This window comes from Pleurodeles waltl, chromosome 1_1 (assembly GCF_031143425.1).
Source record: "Pleurodeles waltl isolate 20211129_DDA chromosome 1_1, aPleWal1.hap1.20221129, whole genome shotgun sequence".
NCBI lineage: Eukaryota > Metazoa > Chordata > Amphibia > Caudata > Salamandridae > Pleurodeles > Pleurodeles waltl.
In genome coordinates, this window is record NC_090436.1 from 139884591 (window position 1) to 139899273 (window position 14683).

Below are 14683 nucleotides of genomic sequence, written 5' to 3' on the forward strand. Positions count from 1 at the left end.
AAGAGATAGGTCTTGCAACAGTAAAAAATGAATTTGGCAGTATTTCACTATTAGGACATGTAAAAAGACACCAGCACATGTCCTACCTTTAACATACACTGCACCCTGCCCATGGGGCTACCTAGAGCCTACCTTAGGGGTGCCTTACATGTCTAAAAATGAATGTTTGGTCTTGGCAAGCATGTACACTTGCCAGGTTGAATTGGCAGTTTAAAACTGCACACACAGACACTTCAGTGGCAGGTCTGAGCCATGTTTATAGGGCTACTCATGTGGGTGGCACAATCAGTGCTACAGGGCCACCAGTAGCATTTGATTTACAGGCCCTGGGTACCTCTAGTGCACTTTACTAGGGACTTACTAGTAAACCAAATATGCCAATCATGGAAAAGCCAATAACACATACAGTGTACACAGGGAGCACTTGCACTTTAGCACTGGTCAGCAGTGGTAAAGTGCCCAGAGTAGCAAAACCAGCAAAAACAAAGTCCAGCACACAGTCAAACCATAGGAAGCAGAGGCAAAAACACAGGGGAGACCATGCCAAGGATACTAGGTCTGAAACACGCATATTTGTGAATATTCACAAATAATCACAAATTATTCACGCTATACTGTATTTGCAAAATATTCATGGCAGATATATACAAATGTATTTTCCCTTTAATATCTCAAAAACTACTGAACAGATTTATTCCATTTGAGCAAAAGATCAATCTGTGTACCGAAAGCTAGCTTTCTGCCAAATTTTGTGTATTTCCGTCCAGTGGTTTGGGCTGTAGTCGTGTTCAAAGGTCCTTTGAGAATTAACATGGAAAACACAACTTTTTTTACCTCTTTTTCTCGGCCCATGCTTGATGGATCACCCTGACACTTTCCGTGCTCAACAAGAATCACTGGCACACTTTTTTGGGGACAATTTTGTGAAGATTTATCAAATGGTGCCAAAGATATAGCCATGTTCCCCTCAAGGAGCCAAAGATGGCCCAGGGGACTGCCATCCCCCTGGGCCAGCTCCTGCTATGTCCTGGGATGGCCACCACAACATTTTGACATAGCTGTTTGCTTTTGCTTGGTGGGAGCTATGAGCTCCCACCAAGCAAAAGCAAACAAAGTCCACTTTCTGATTGCGGGAGCTGTCAAACAGCTCTCACTGGCAGAAAGCGGAGTTTTCATCTGTCTTCCCTGCACACAAATATGTTCCCACAAGCAGGGAGCTCCTATGTAAAGCAGCTCCCTGCTTGTGAAAACAATACCAGCTTCTGCAGGATGCAGGGAGTCGGCTATGTCTGTAGGGGCCTTCTGTCTCCCCCTGCGGACCTGTCACTCTCTCTTTCTCTTATCCATCCCATAATGGGATGGGAGAGAGAGAGGGAGAGATTGTCACTGCATGGTCTCTCCATGCAATGACTTCAAAGAGTTAGACTAGCAAGATGTTTGGTACAAATGTTATAGTTACATTTGGATGCAATGCAGAACATAGTCACTTCTGGCCTAATGGTCAAGTTCTTGTACTGTCACTCAGTAGGCTGAAGATTCAAATCCTAGTATTGCTTGGCAGTGTGTTTGTTTATTTACTAGTGTTTTGACTGTTAAAACTTCCTAGTATTGGGATATTTATGTTTTTTCTTCTCACATGTGTGGGCTGCAGTTCATAGGTATGTCTGGAAATAGTTCATCAATGAGTCACCTGTGGCCTTATGGTTAAGGTCACAGACCCTCACACTGACAGTTTAGGCTTCTACTCCAGGTGTGTCCATGATCATTTCCCTCCTTTAATTTCTTTACCGTTCAAAATTTGAAAATTCATACTGAAAGGTGATCTCACTCTTCTTAATTGACAAATACATTTTTCTTTTCAATCTGTCCAGAAATATCTCATTCTAAGTATATCATCCATCAAAGCTGAAAAAAACTCTCTATCTCTCTCCCTCTTGTTCTCTTTATCTCTATCTCAATTTCTCTTTTTCTTTTTCTTTCTCCCACTCACACCCCAAATCAGACGCACCCACTCACAGACCAACTCAGACTCATACACCCACTCACAGACCCACTGACACTCTCATGCACTCACTCACAAACCTGCGCAGACACTGATGCACCCACTAAGACACTGATGCACACACTATCACACCCAGAGACTCCCATAGCTACTCTCACCTCCAGATACAGCCTCTCACATGTATTCTCACACCCAGAGAGACAGGCTGTGGCCACCTCCCACAGGGTTGGGTGGTTAGGGGGGCTGGCCACAAGGTCTGACTGCAGGCCAGGCCTTTCGGATAACCCCTGCCACACATGGGTGAAGAGTGTGCACGGTGCAAAGTTGGGTACCCTACAAATTACAGTACTCATGACATAATTGATAACATCACTGATAAAATCAATGTCATATTTGCAGTACATTTTTTTACGAAAAACTGGGCATAGCAGGGGCGCGAGTTATAATTACCTTAGGGCATGAGTTATAGTAATTTGAGATACCTCTAATTATAACAGGTGAAGGTCTATTGTTTTGTACGTTTAAAATGTGAACCTAACTGCCTAACTATAACGTCCCTGAAACTATATATATATATATATATATATATATATATATATATATATATATATATATATATAACACTTAGGATCTGCGTTTCCTTTCCTGCACCAAATCATCAAAGGTGCATGTCTCGATACGCGCGCCAACGCGTATTATATCAACACATTTCTCCCACACTCAGGAAGAAAGACAGCACTCCACGAACACAGTTCATTAATTTAATCGTCTACAGGGACGCGTTTCGCTGTTGCCGCCTTCTTCAACCTGTCAAACGCCATGTTGGCTCTCTTTAAATAATCACATGGTGGCGTTACTGACCAATCACATACATTTCAAATAAAACTCACTTATTATCAACCTGAAATGTTTCTCTAATATGGTCATACAAAATCAAGTAAGACATAATTCAATTCTTGTCTTGACAGAGAAAAAGAAATTAAATAAAATATATACATTGCTTATGTTAAGTACAAATCCATTAATACTGCTGCCCTGTTATATGTGCCATATATTCCTGTATTAAAAAAGAAAATTTAAATCTGAAAACTAGATCATTCTCTTGATTAAAAATAACTGATTATTTGATTGTAACCTAATCCATACAATGCATTCTATATCTGAACGTCTAATAACTATCTTTACCGATAAATGGCACTTCACTCTTATAACCTAACGTATTAATACAAATGAATGTACATCTCTTCACTAATGTTTAACCCCTTTGGTTCTTTGGTATCGAGCGATAATATATATTTGGATTTCAATTTTCTCAAGTTTCTTTCTCTGTTTCCTCCTCGTATGTCTTTCTTGATACTATCTATGACACTATATGTAATATCCTCCATCCTGCCTCCATGAACATCATGTATGTGTCTGGCTACTGGGTACGAATCATCTTTATTTTGTATTGCCCTAAAGTGTTGTAAAATTCTTCTATGCACTTGCAATTTCGTGCTACCCACATACAATTTAGGACAACTGCATTTTAGAATATAGACTACAAAGTCACTCTTACAACTGTATCTGCCTTTAATGCGATGAACAATCTTCTCATCTATTTTGACATGTTTTAAATTTTCCCCATTCCTACAGGCTTTGCATTTAAAACATTTGTAAAAACCATCTGGTGTGTGAATCCAATTTTTATTCGCCACTTTTTGTCTTATATCACTCTTAACCAGGATATTCCTCATCGAGGTTCCTTTCCTATATGTGATAAGAAGTTTATTAGATATTTGATCGCCTATCACAGGATCACTTCTTAACATGTGCCAATGTTTTTTTAACAGTTTTCTCACCTCCTGGTGTGCTGTATTATATGTAGTAATAAACCTGGTAATGCCTGAAACTTTACTCTTTTTGCGTCTACTTGCATTATCATCTCTGCTTAGTTTGGAGAATAAAAGTGCATCTCTCGTACGTGATTCAACTTTTGTTCTAGCTCTGTCTAATACAGATTCTGAGTATCCTCTTGATTTTAATCTAGCTAGCATTTCATCCTGGACCTTGGCAAAACCTTGTTCTGTACTACAAATTCTCTTGGCCCTTATCAACTCTCCAAACGGAATATTGTTGATCAGAGGTTGAGGATGATAGCTCGTGGCATGCAAAATGCTGTTGCCTGCCGTGACTTTTCTAAATACAGTAGTCTCTATTTTGTTGTTAATGATCATGACTTTCACATCAAGAAATTCAATATCCTGACTATCAATCTTCCCTGTAAAACTTAGTTTGCAATCATTTACATTAATCCATGGAGATTCCGACCCCCTTCCCGCCACCCTGTTTCTGGCGGTTTTTACCGCCAGGAACAGGATTGCGGGAACGGGTGTCGTGGGGCCCCTGAGGGCCCCAGCACTGCCCATGCCAATGGCATGGGCAGTGCAGGAGCCCCCTAACAGGGCCCCACCATGATTTTCACTGTCTGCTTAGCAGACAGTGAAAATCGCGACGGGTGCAACTGCACCCGTCGCACCCCTGCAACACCGCCGGCTCCATTCGGAGCCGGCTTCTATGTTGCAGGGCCTTTCCCGCTGGGCCGGCGGGCGCTCCTTTGGCGGGCGCCCGCCGGACCAGCGGGAAAGCCAGAATGGCCTCCGCGGTCTTTTGACCGCGGAGCGGGCAAATGGCGGTGACCGCATGGCTACTGCCGCCCGCCGCGGTCAGAATGACCGCCATAGTGTCATAAATGCTATCAAGAAAGACATACGAGGAGGAAACAGAGAAAGAAACTTGAGAAAATTGGAATCCAAATATATATTATCGCTCGATACCAAAGAACCAAAGGGGTTAAACATTAGTGAAAAGATGTACATTCATTTGTATTAATATGTTAGGTTATAAAAGTGAAGTGCCATTCATCGGTAAAGATAGTTATTAGAAGTTCAGATATAGAATGCATTATATGGATTAGGTTACAATCAAATAATCAGTTATTTTTAATCAAGAGAATGATCTAGTTTTCAGATTTAATTTTTTTTTTTAATACAGGAATATATGGCACATATAACAAGGCAGCAGTATTAATGGATTTGTATTTAACATAAGCAATGTATATATTTTATTTTATTTCTTTTTCTCTGCCAAGACAAGAATTGAATTATGTCTTACTTGATTTTGTATGACCATATTAGAGAAACATTTCAGGTTGATAATAAGTAAGTTTTATTTGAAATGTATGTTGATTGGTCAGTAACACCACCATGTGATTATTTAAAGAGAGCCAACATGGCGTTTGACAGGTTGAAGAAGGCGGCAACACCGAAACGCGTCCCTGTAGACGATTAAATTAATGAACTGTGTTCGTGGAGTGCTCTCTTTCTTCCTGAGTGCGGGAGAAATGTGTTGATATATATATATATATATATATATATATATATATATATATCGTAACAACGCGTTGCCTTAACACGTGAACCACCTCGGCATTAACCAAGCAACGTACCGCAACTAATTTTCTCACCAAGTGTGTTTATTTCACATGCAGCAAAGAAAATTCCTGACGCGCTTCGGAGCCTCCGCTCCTTGCTCACAGGTTAAATGTATGCCATTGTGCTTCAATAACATTATAAAACATACTATTGCATTTTCACTAACAACATAGACAACGGACTCACACACCTTCTTGTATCATTAACATTTCGGCCATCTTGGACTGCAAAGAGATTCACATTATTTCTGCCTCCAAATTATATACGAAGGCACTCACATATCTTCTATTCACTTCATAATTATTATTAATTTAGAATACCTACTAGCTAATTCATCTTAGACAGAAACTGCACAGATTTCGAACATAATAATGTCACTAATAAGTCATATCTTTCTTTATCAAACTCCATTAGTTCCCTTATGTAATATAAGACATAAATACATTGTAAACTTCTTAAATATGCAAACATAAATACAAAAAAAAAATCTACTTATTGATTATGTTTCAAACTCGATCATGTGCAGCACTTAAACAGTTTTTCAGATATATTAACTCTTTTGCCTTTGTCTATATAGCTCTGTTGTCACAATGTCACCCTAATAAATAAAAACAAAATGCAAACAATTATTAAACTTACAACCTACTCCTCATTTCTGCAATTCACCAAGTCGAATGCCTACAATAACCACAGACTCTAATAAAATCCCCATTTTTTTTTCTCAAATAAATATGTATAAAACACGGCTGATGATACTTTTTAAAATGCATTCATATTTAAATTTATCCCAAATGTACTGATAATTCTTCATCCAGGTTTAATCCTCCAGGATATATTGTTCTATACTTAATAATACAATTTGATTCCAGTCTCCTGAGTTCCTGTTCTCTATTCCCTCCTCTCACACGAATAGGAATACCATCCACACACAAAATCTCAATAAATTGGTATTCTTTTGATGATATAAAGCAAAACGCCTCACAATGGGGTATGATCTATCCTCCTTAACAATGGCTCTCATGTGTTCAAGCACGTGTTTTTTGCTTTATGGATTGTGCTGCCAATGTAGAATTTGTCACACGGACAACTCAAAACATAAATGCAAAAAATTCTGTATAACAATTCAAATGGTTTTTGATTATATAAGGTTGTGTTTGTTTTGATAACTGAATTTTCTGACAGCTACTACTACCTTTACATGCTTTGCAAGAGCCACATGTAAAAAAACCTTGTATGGGTGTCTGTCTATGACTTTGTATAGATTGTGTCAGACTTGTACAGAGCTTATCCTTGAGAGAGGTGCATCTCCTAAAAGTAATCTGAGGTTTTCGCCCAATGAGATCCATCAAATGCTCCTTTGTTTTTAATATATCCCAAAATGTGTTCAAACTGAGTCTTACCTCCCACGCTTGGTTGTGGAAGGTTGTGATAAATCTTACAAACCGACTCTCATCAACTTTTTCTTTGACCCGGGAAATCAATAATTTCTCACGGTCCAAAAACAACACCTTCTTGCAAGTGTTTTCAATAAGATTTAGGGGATACCCTCTCTCAAGGAATCTATTCCTCATAATTTCCACTTCCCGCAGAAAATTAGCTTCATTACAACAATTTCTTTTAGCTCTGAGTAATTCTCCATAAGGAATACTCCGTATTAGATTCATAGGATGACAGCTTTTAGCATGGAGCAAAATGTTTCCAGCTGTTTTTTTACAGAACAGAGTGCTTACCAATTTAGTGTCTCTGGCCTCCAATCTGAAATTTCTATTTCAGATGGATGTATATGGGCTGTAAATTTGAGGTTCAGTTGGTTATCATTCAATTGTTTAACAAAATCTAATGCCTCATTCTCACTCCCATTCCAAATACAGAAGATATCATCGATATAACGAACCCAAAGGATGGCGCGTTCGTCAAAATGACAGATATTATACACAATCTGCTCCTCCCACCAGCCCAGGTAAAGTCCTGCTTTGCTGGGGGCTAAGCAAGTACCCATCGTCGCCCCCTGTGTTTGCCTCTAAATGTCCTTGTCAAAAATGAAAAAGTTATTTGTTAAACACGTCTTCATCATCTGCAAAAGCATATCAGTATGCTGTAAATAAGATATTGATCTCGCTCTTAGGAAATGCTTGCTTGCTCTAATACCTAGCTCATGGGGTACACAGGTATACAAACTCTCCACATCTAAACTAAGCAATAAGAGCTGTTTATCCAATAAAATACTGTTAATCCTTCTCAGGAAATCACTAGTGTCTTTGATATAAGCGGGCAGAGATTCTACAAAAGGTTGAAGGAAGAAGTCTAACTATTTTGACGTGTTCTCTAACAAACTGCCTCTAGACAATAGGTCCACCTGGTGGATTAACAGAATTCTTATGTAATCTCTTTGCAGTCCAAGATGGCCGAAACTACGCGTTGTTTGGATTTGTAGGGCTCTCTATCCTAACACGGACTCGCCGCTATTCAGTGGCTGGAAGTCATCGGTTTAAAGTGGATGGATATATATGTATATTATATATATATATAAATATACAGAGAGAGAGAGAGAGATATGGATATATATGTATACATCTATAAATATGTGTCTATACAATGTGTAGTTGTACATGAGTCAGAGACTTCATAGGAAGAGCTTTTTTGTTTTGCTAATAAGTTTTGCATCTTTTGACAAACCTTCACAAATGTTTCCAAAAAATAGTTCATCCTTTTCAGCGCCTTCCTGAAACGTTTTGGGGTGATCTTCTAAGCGGAGCCCGAGGAAAACGAGGGTCCCAAAACACTTATTTCACATGCAAATTTCATAGAAAAAATTAGACAATACAGAAAAAACGGCTGAACAGCATTACACCAATTTTGCAAGGGAGCTAGATATTACTTTATAAAGTATGCTTTTTTTGGTACTTGAAGTAATTCTGTGTAGCCATTTTAGAAGATTTAAGATTCAAATGTATATAACTGCATGGCAAAATAGAGTGATTTAATTGGTTGGACCTACAAGAGTCCACATTGACATAGCAATGTGATATGCGAACACAGCATGAAGAAAAAATTTGCAACTGCCATTAAAGGGCTCAGGGACTCGGTCCCCTAGCCCTGAAAATAGGTTTAAATATATATAGGAGGGCGGAAAGGTAAGGGTATCCTGCCCCCCCCAGCGCTTGTGGAGGCATCGCAGAGGGATCAAAAAGAAAAAAATAATGTTAGTGCCATCACAGTCCTGTGGTGATTCTGCTGGGCCCAGCTCTGCCCTTTGGGTACCGCAGCACTCCAGCAGCAGGGATCCTGCAAGATTTAAAAAGCTTTAAAAAAGAAAATGCCAGACAACTGACAGCCTACCCCTGTGGCCAACCTCCACCTCTTCACCGCACATGGATGAAGGCAGTGCAAGGTGGGTGGTTGGCAGCAAACATGTTGTACTGAGATATTATTTTACATTTACGAAATTCATAGAAATTCACTGAAAAAAACAAAGGTTAATGTGGAGCTACACGTGAGGAAAGTAGTATGATTTCAACCTATGTTAAGAAAACTAAGAAATTAATTGAAAAGGGAATACCATTTAAAAAACATTAAAACAAGATAAATAATTCTACTGCTATATGTAACTGACATAAGATTAAGCTTCCTGTCCGATGCCTCGCCCTTTGTTTGCTGTGTATACCCCAGACTTGAAAAGAGAGGAGGCAGCTGGACCATAGTTGTGCATTGAAGCTGAAAGGGGGCGTGTCGGTCTTCTTCACATGCTAAGTAATTTGCATATGTAGCATTCTAAACATAACCTCAGTAGATGCCCACAAGTTTTCCAATGACTGCAATGAACCTGGCATACATTAGACCAAGATATGAGGGAATTATACTAAATTCTTATTAGAAGAATAGATTGAACTATGGTTTTGCAGTCAAGTTCAGGCAATAATTGTATAATCGCTCATGGTGATCTCAATTCTGAGGGCCATAGACTGCAAATATCAGTAAAATTACTAAATATCAACATGTGAACAGATCAGACTTTAAGTTCAAGTTTTGTTTTCCAATAAAAATGATGTAGAAGTCTCTGTAAGTATAAATTGAAAGTTATATTTACCTCACATTTTGGATATTTATAGTAGCAGAAGTAACTGCTTTGAGCATATAAAATAGGAATTTGTTCTTATGTTCCCAATTAACTCTAAAAGGATTATTGATGGTGATAGGAAATTCTGGCATGGCAAGGCTAAATCAGGAGCTATTTTTAACTTTACCTTTAACCGTGAGCCTCCATTTTGTTGGGCATGACATCACAGAGGAGGATACAACTAAATGAGTGGCTGCTTAGTATTCGTTTTAAAAACTGCGTGCGAACCTTAACGTGAAAACAGAAGATAGATGGGCTGGCTTCGTAACATACTTGGTGCTGGGTGATGCTGCCCAGACTCCAGGGACATGGGCAGTGCCACGCTGAGAGCTGTAGGACTAAGGAAGGGAATGCATACTGGCGCCCGGCCAGTAGCCTCCAGCCAGCTCCACATCAGTTCCTAGCATAAGGCCCCATGGCTATGGCTATGTCTCTTCCTGTTCCCTAACATGCTCCAGAGATGGCCACGAGCTGATTCAAGGCAGCACCAGTGGCGTAACAAAGGCACCTGCAGTTCCCACAATGCATGGGGCCCTTGGGCTCCAGGGACCCCCCTTAGCACAGTAACCTGGCCTGACAGCTCCTGCGTGAGTTTGAAGGGGGCCCCCTCCATGCATTTTGCAGGGGGCCCTCTCAAGTTTTGTTTCGCCACTGGGCAGCACCATTCTATTGGCTTAAGATCAATCAACCAGAGCAGATTCCATCATCCATAGAGTACTGCATGGACACCAGTCATTTAGACAGAACAGAAATGATGAAACCCTCAGCCAGTCCATGCTGTACCAGGTGCAGGTGGGATAACTGATACATTTAGTACAGTCAAAATGGCTGGTGGTGAAACGGCTTCATTGACCTGATCACTCAACTGCTTCATTTCAAAATGCTGGAAATCAGGTTACCTCACTGCAAAATCTTTCACCGGTACCCTAAACAAATCCAAAAAGGACCATCCATCTGAAAAGTAATACAAAGCCCACAGGTGCTTGTACAACATTCCATCCTGCCGTTTCCCTGAAAGCTGTTCTATATTTCTGATTTTTGCACCTCTGCTGCCCCTAAAAAATAGGGCCCCAGACATACTATCGCCAATGCTGCTCTGCATTGATGCTGGCTAGTTAGACAGCAAGTACTGGCAAAGTCACTAGGTCTTGCCTATGTTAGAGCTTTTGGCTTTGCCAATGTGTTTGAGCAATGTTGTACACCAGCGTTGACTGCTGTGCAGCATAGCTAAAAGGAGTAGAGGTGTAAAGTAGAGACACATGGAGTGCCATAGAGTAAAGTGTCATAGAGTGGAGTGGAGCAGAGTGGAGTGAAGTGGCGTAGAGTGGCATGGAGTGTAGTGGTGTGGAGAAACCAGAGGGTCATAGAGTGAAGGGCATACAGTGGAGAGGCATAGAGTGGAGTAGAGAGGAGTGGGGTAAAATACAATAGAGTAGAGTGGTGTAGAGTGGCAGAGGGTAGAGTGTCATTGGTTGGAGTGGCAGAGAGTGGATTAAAGTGGTGTAGTGTGGAGTAAAGTGGCATGGAGTGGCATAGAGGGAATTGCGTACAGTACAGTAGAGTGCCCTAGACTAGAGCAGAGTGGTGTAGAGGGGTAGTGAATTGTGATAGAGTAGAGCGACAGAGTGGTGTAGAGTGTTGTAGAGTGGACTGGCATATAGTGGAGTAGAGTGTTGTGAAGGGGTAGAGTGTCATGGAGTAGAGTCGAGGGGCATAGAGTGGAGTAGAGTGTCATAGGGATGAGTGGCATAGAATAGCATAGAATGTAATAGAGTGGACTGTCATAGAGTGTCGTAGGGTGGAGTGTTGAAGAGTGGAGTGCCGTTGAGTGTTGTGGAGTGGAGTGGCATAGAGTGGAGTAGATTGTCGTAGAGTGGCGTATCATAGAGTGGAGTAGATTGTCATAGAATGCAGTGACATGGAGAGGGGTAAAGTGTCATAAAGTGGAGTGTTGTAGAGTGGAGTGACATTGAATATTGTAGAGTAGAGTAGAGTGGAGTGGAGTGTCAAAAAGAGTAGTGTCATAGAGTAGAGTGGGATCGAGTGGACTAGCATGACATAGAGTGGCATAGAGTGTCATAGTCTCATAGAGTAGGGTGCCATAGAGTATCATAAAGAGGGGTGGAGTAAAGTAAAGTTATCTGTGTCATTGCCTTTGTTTGTATGAGACATAATATAACTGTGAGAAAAGGGTAAGTTCCGTTTAACCACGACAACCCTGAGATATCGTACTTTGAGTCCATGCGTAAGCGACTACTACAAATCACCTTTAACTATTGTGTTTCTGGTGAGGTACTGCTAGTGAGCCGGTAAGGTTTGGACAACAGTTACAGCTAGTTGTAGGAAGAGACTTAGTCACCTACAAACGAAAGTACTGTCATCCTGAGACCAGCAGTCTTGCTCAGAGCAAGAGTCCAAACTACGACATACCGTCTCCTCGATAATACTAAGTAATATTAAAGGGGAAGCGGTGGCACTGGCAATACGCCAGCGTCTCCGGGAAACTCCAAATATGGAACAAGAGAGACAGCTGCCAAAAATAATATCGGATACCTATACTAGTATAGGACGGGATAGTTTGGGAGCCAAACCTAAAAAAATTTAATTACCAAGTACCACCCATGAGGAAGCAACAAAGCAGGCACAAGAGGGCTCTAAAAAGCGCTGGGACAAACAAAAAGATTTCAAAGACAGGAGAAATAAAAGAGCTGATTCTCCACATCCGGAGTACTCTGAAAGGAGGTATAATCTCAGAAATAGGGATAACATTAGAACTCCAGACAGGTATACTGATTCACGTCCTTCTCGTTCCTTTCAGGACGCACCGGATAAACGTAGCGAGAGAGGGGCCGTCAAGATCGACGTCCGGAATACGTGAAAGAAAAAAAAGACTCGCCACAGTCTACCATTAAAAAAGAAGAAAAGACTCCTCAGCAAAAGCCACAACTTAAAAAGAAGAAAGTGTCAGTACTGACTGTTAAAAATGCCAGTAGTATTGAGAACACTGTTGAGGAACAAGAAGTGGGCCGTGACTCTGTTGGACAGCACGGCAGAGGTCACGATATGTCGCCAGAGTCTGAAAGATCATCTGGATGCGACAGCAACTAGCGATTACATCACTGTTGAGACAGCGGATGGCCGCGTTCTCCCACCCGATCGGGTTTATGATTTAACAATTCAGATAGAGGGAGACGTGGAACGCGTTATTAGTGTGATATTTTGGGATGAACTAACTAGTGATATCCTGTTGTCAGGAAAGACTGGCCACCTGAACATGTCCGCAAGCTCCCACATGGGGAAGATGTCATTTTGCCTTCTTTTTCCGATCTTGTTCCGGAGGCAGACAAAAAAGCCTATGCTGCTGAATGGGCTTTAGCGCAGGCACCTGCACTATACCGTAATCATGTAGGGTGGGACAAGGACTCTCCTTGTCATGTTATTCCCGTTAGGTCTACTCCCCACCCGCAGCCACAATACCCTGTTAAGCATGAAGCCAAAGCTCCGGTGACGGAGATCCTGTCACAACTTGAGTATCAGGGAGTGATTGAGCCTTGTACATCGGCCATGAATAATCCATTATTTCCCGTTGCGAAACCAGATCATTAATATAGAATAGTGGTTGATTATAGACACTTAAATAGTCATACTCGCACATATGCTATACAAAATTCACACAGCACAGCACTGATAAACAACATAGTGCGTAAAAAATATAAAACTACGTTGGATATATCTAATGGGTTTTTCTGCCAGAATTTAGCACATGAAAGTCGGGAACTAAGTGCATTTTCATTTGGCTCTCAGAAACGCTTTTGTCGTTTACCCCAAGGCTATAAAAATAGCCCAGGACTGTTTTCAGCCCGTGTAACATCGATTTTGCACGAGCTTGATTCCGATGCATTGTCCTATGTGGATGATATCTATCTCACTGACGACGCCCTCGACATTCATCTTGCGAGGGTCGATCGGATCATTTTGGGATTTGCAGAATTCGGTTATAAATTTAATTTTAAGAAAAGCAAGATAGCCTTTCTTAGTGTTTTGTTCCTGGGATATGAGCTATCGAATGAGGGAAAGAGCCAGGCCCGCACTTTCTAGAAAAATGTGCTCAGCTACAGCCTCCGAACACACTAAAGAAATTACAGTCATTACTGGGTTTCTTTAATTTTGGCAGAACATACATTCCAGATTATGCAGAACGTATCAAACCACTTTATGACTTAATTCAGCCCAACTTTTCCAGCAGACGATGGACGATTGAACACACACACATCCTTAGGGACATACAACGGGACATGCTAGAAGCTAGACACTTTTACACACGGGACAATAAAACAAATTTGGTCATCAGAATAATTGCTGGAGCCCCTGGGTTTACCTATGTCACCTTTAATGAGGGTGACACGGTGCCGATAGCATACAAATCACACTTATACTCCAATGCTGAGAAACATTTTGCACCTACAGAAAAGATTCTGACAGCAGTTCAGATGGCCGTCATAAAGGAGAGGCCACTTGCCCAGGGAAAAACGCATTATTGTTGTCTCCCTGGTGCTGGCCCTAGAGGCTGTCACTAAAGCGAGCGTTCCGAACGCTAAGGCATTACATCCACGGTGGATTCAATGGGCAACATCTCTGACCGCCACTGATGTTGATTATGTGTTTGACCCAAGACTTCAGACACAGGAATTTCTCCAGTATGAACAGGAGTACCCCGCTCCTCTACATATCTTGCCAATAGACATTTATAATACCATCATTTATACTGACAGGTCGGCACAACCGGCTGCAGGTACTAAACATCAATACTCGGCGGCTTGCGCAGCCGTGTGCGGGACGATGGAAGACGGAGTTTTCCATCCTCACAATACCTACACGCAGACCTTAGGGGACTGCACAGCCCAGTTGGCCGAACTTAAGGCTCTTCTTCTAGCGCTCGAACATACTGAGCCAGGAACCCAGACTTTGATAGTCTGTGATTCATATTACTGCATCCAGTCATACAATGATTATCTCAATCATTGGAAACTGAACGGGTTTAGAGATTCTAAAGGGAACACCATTAAACATAAGATGTTGTGGGGAAGGGTG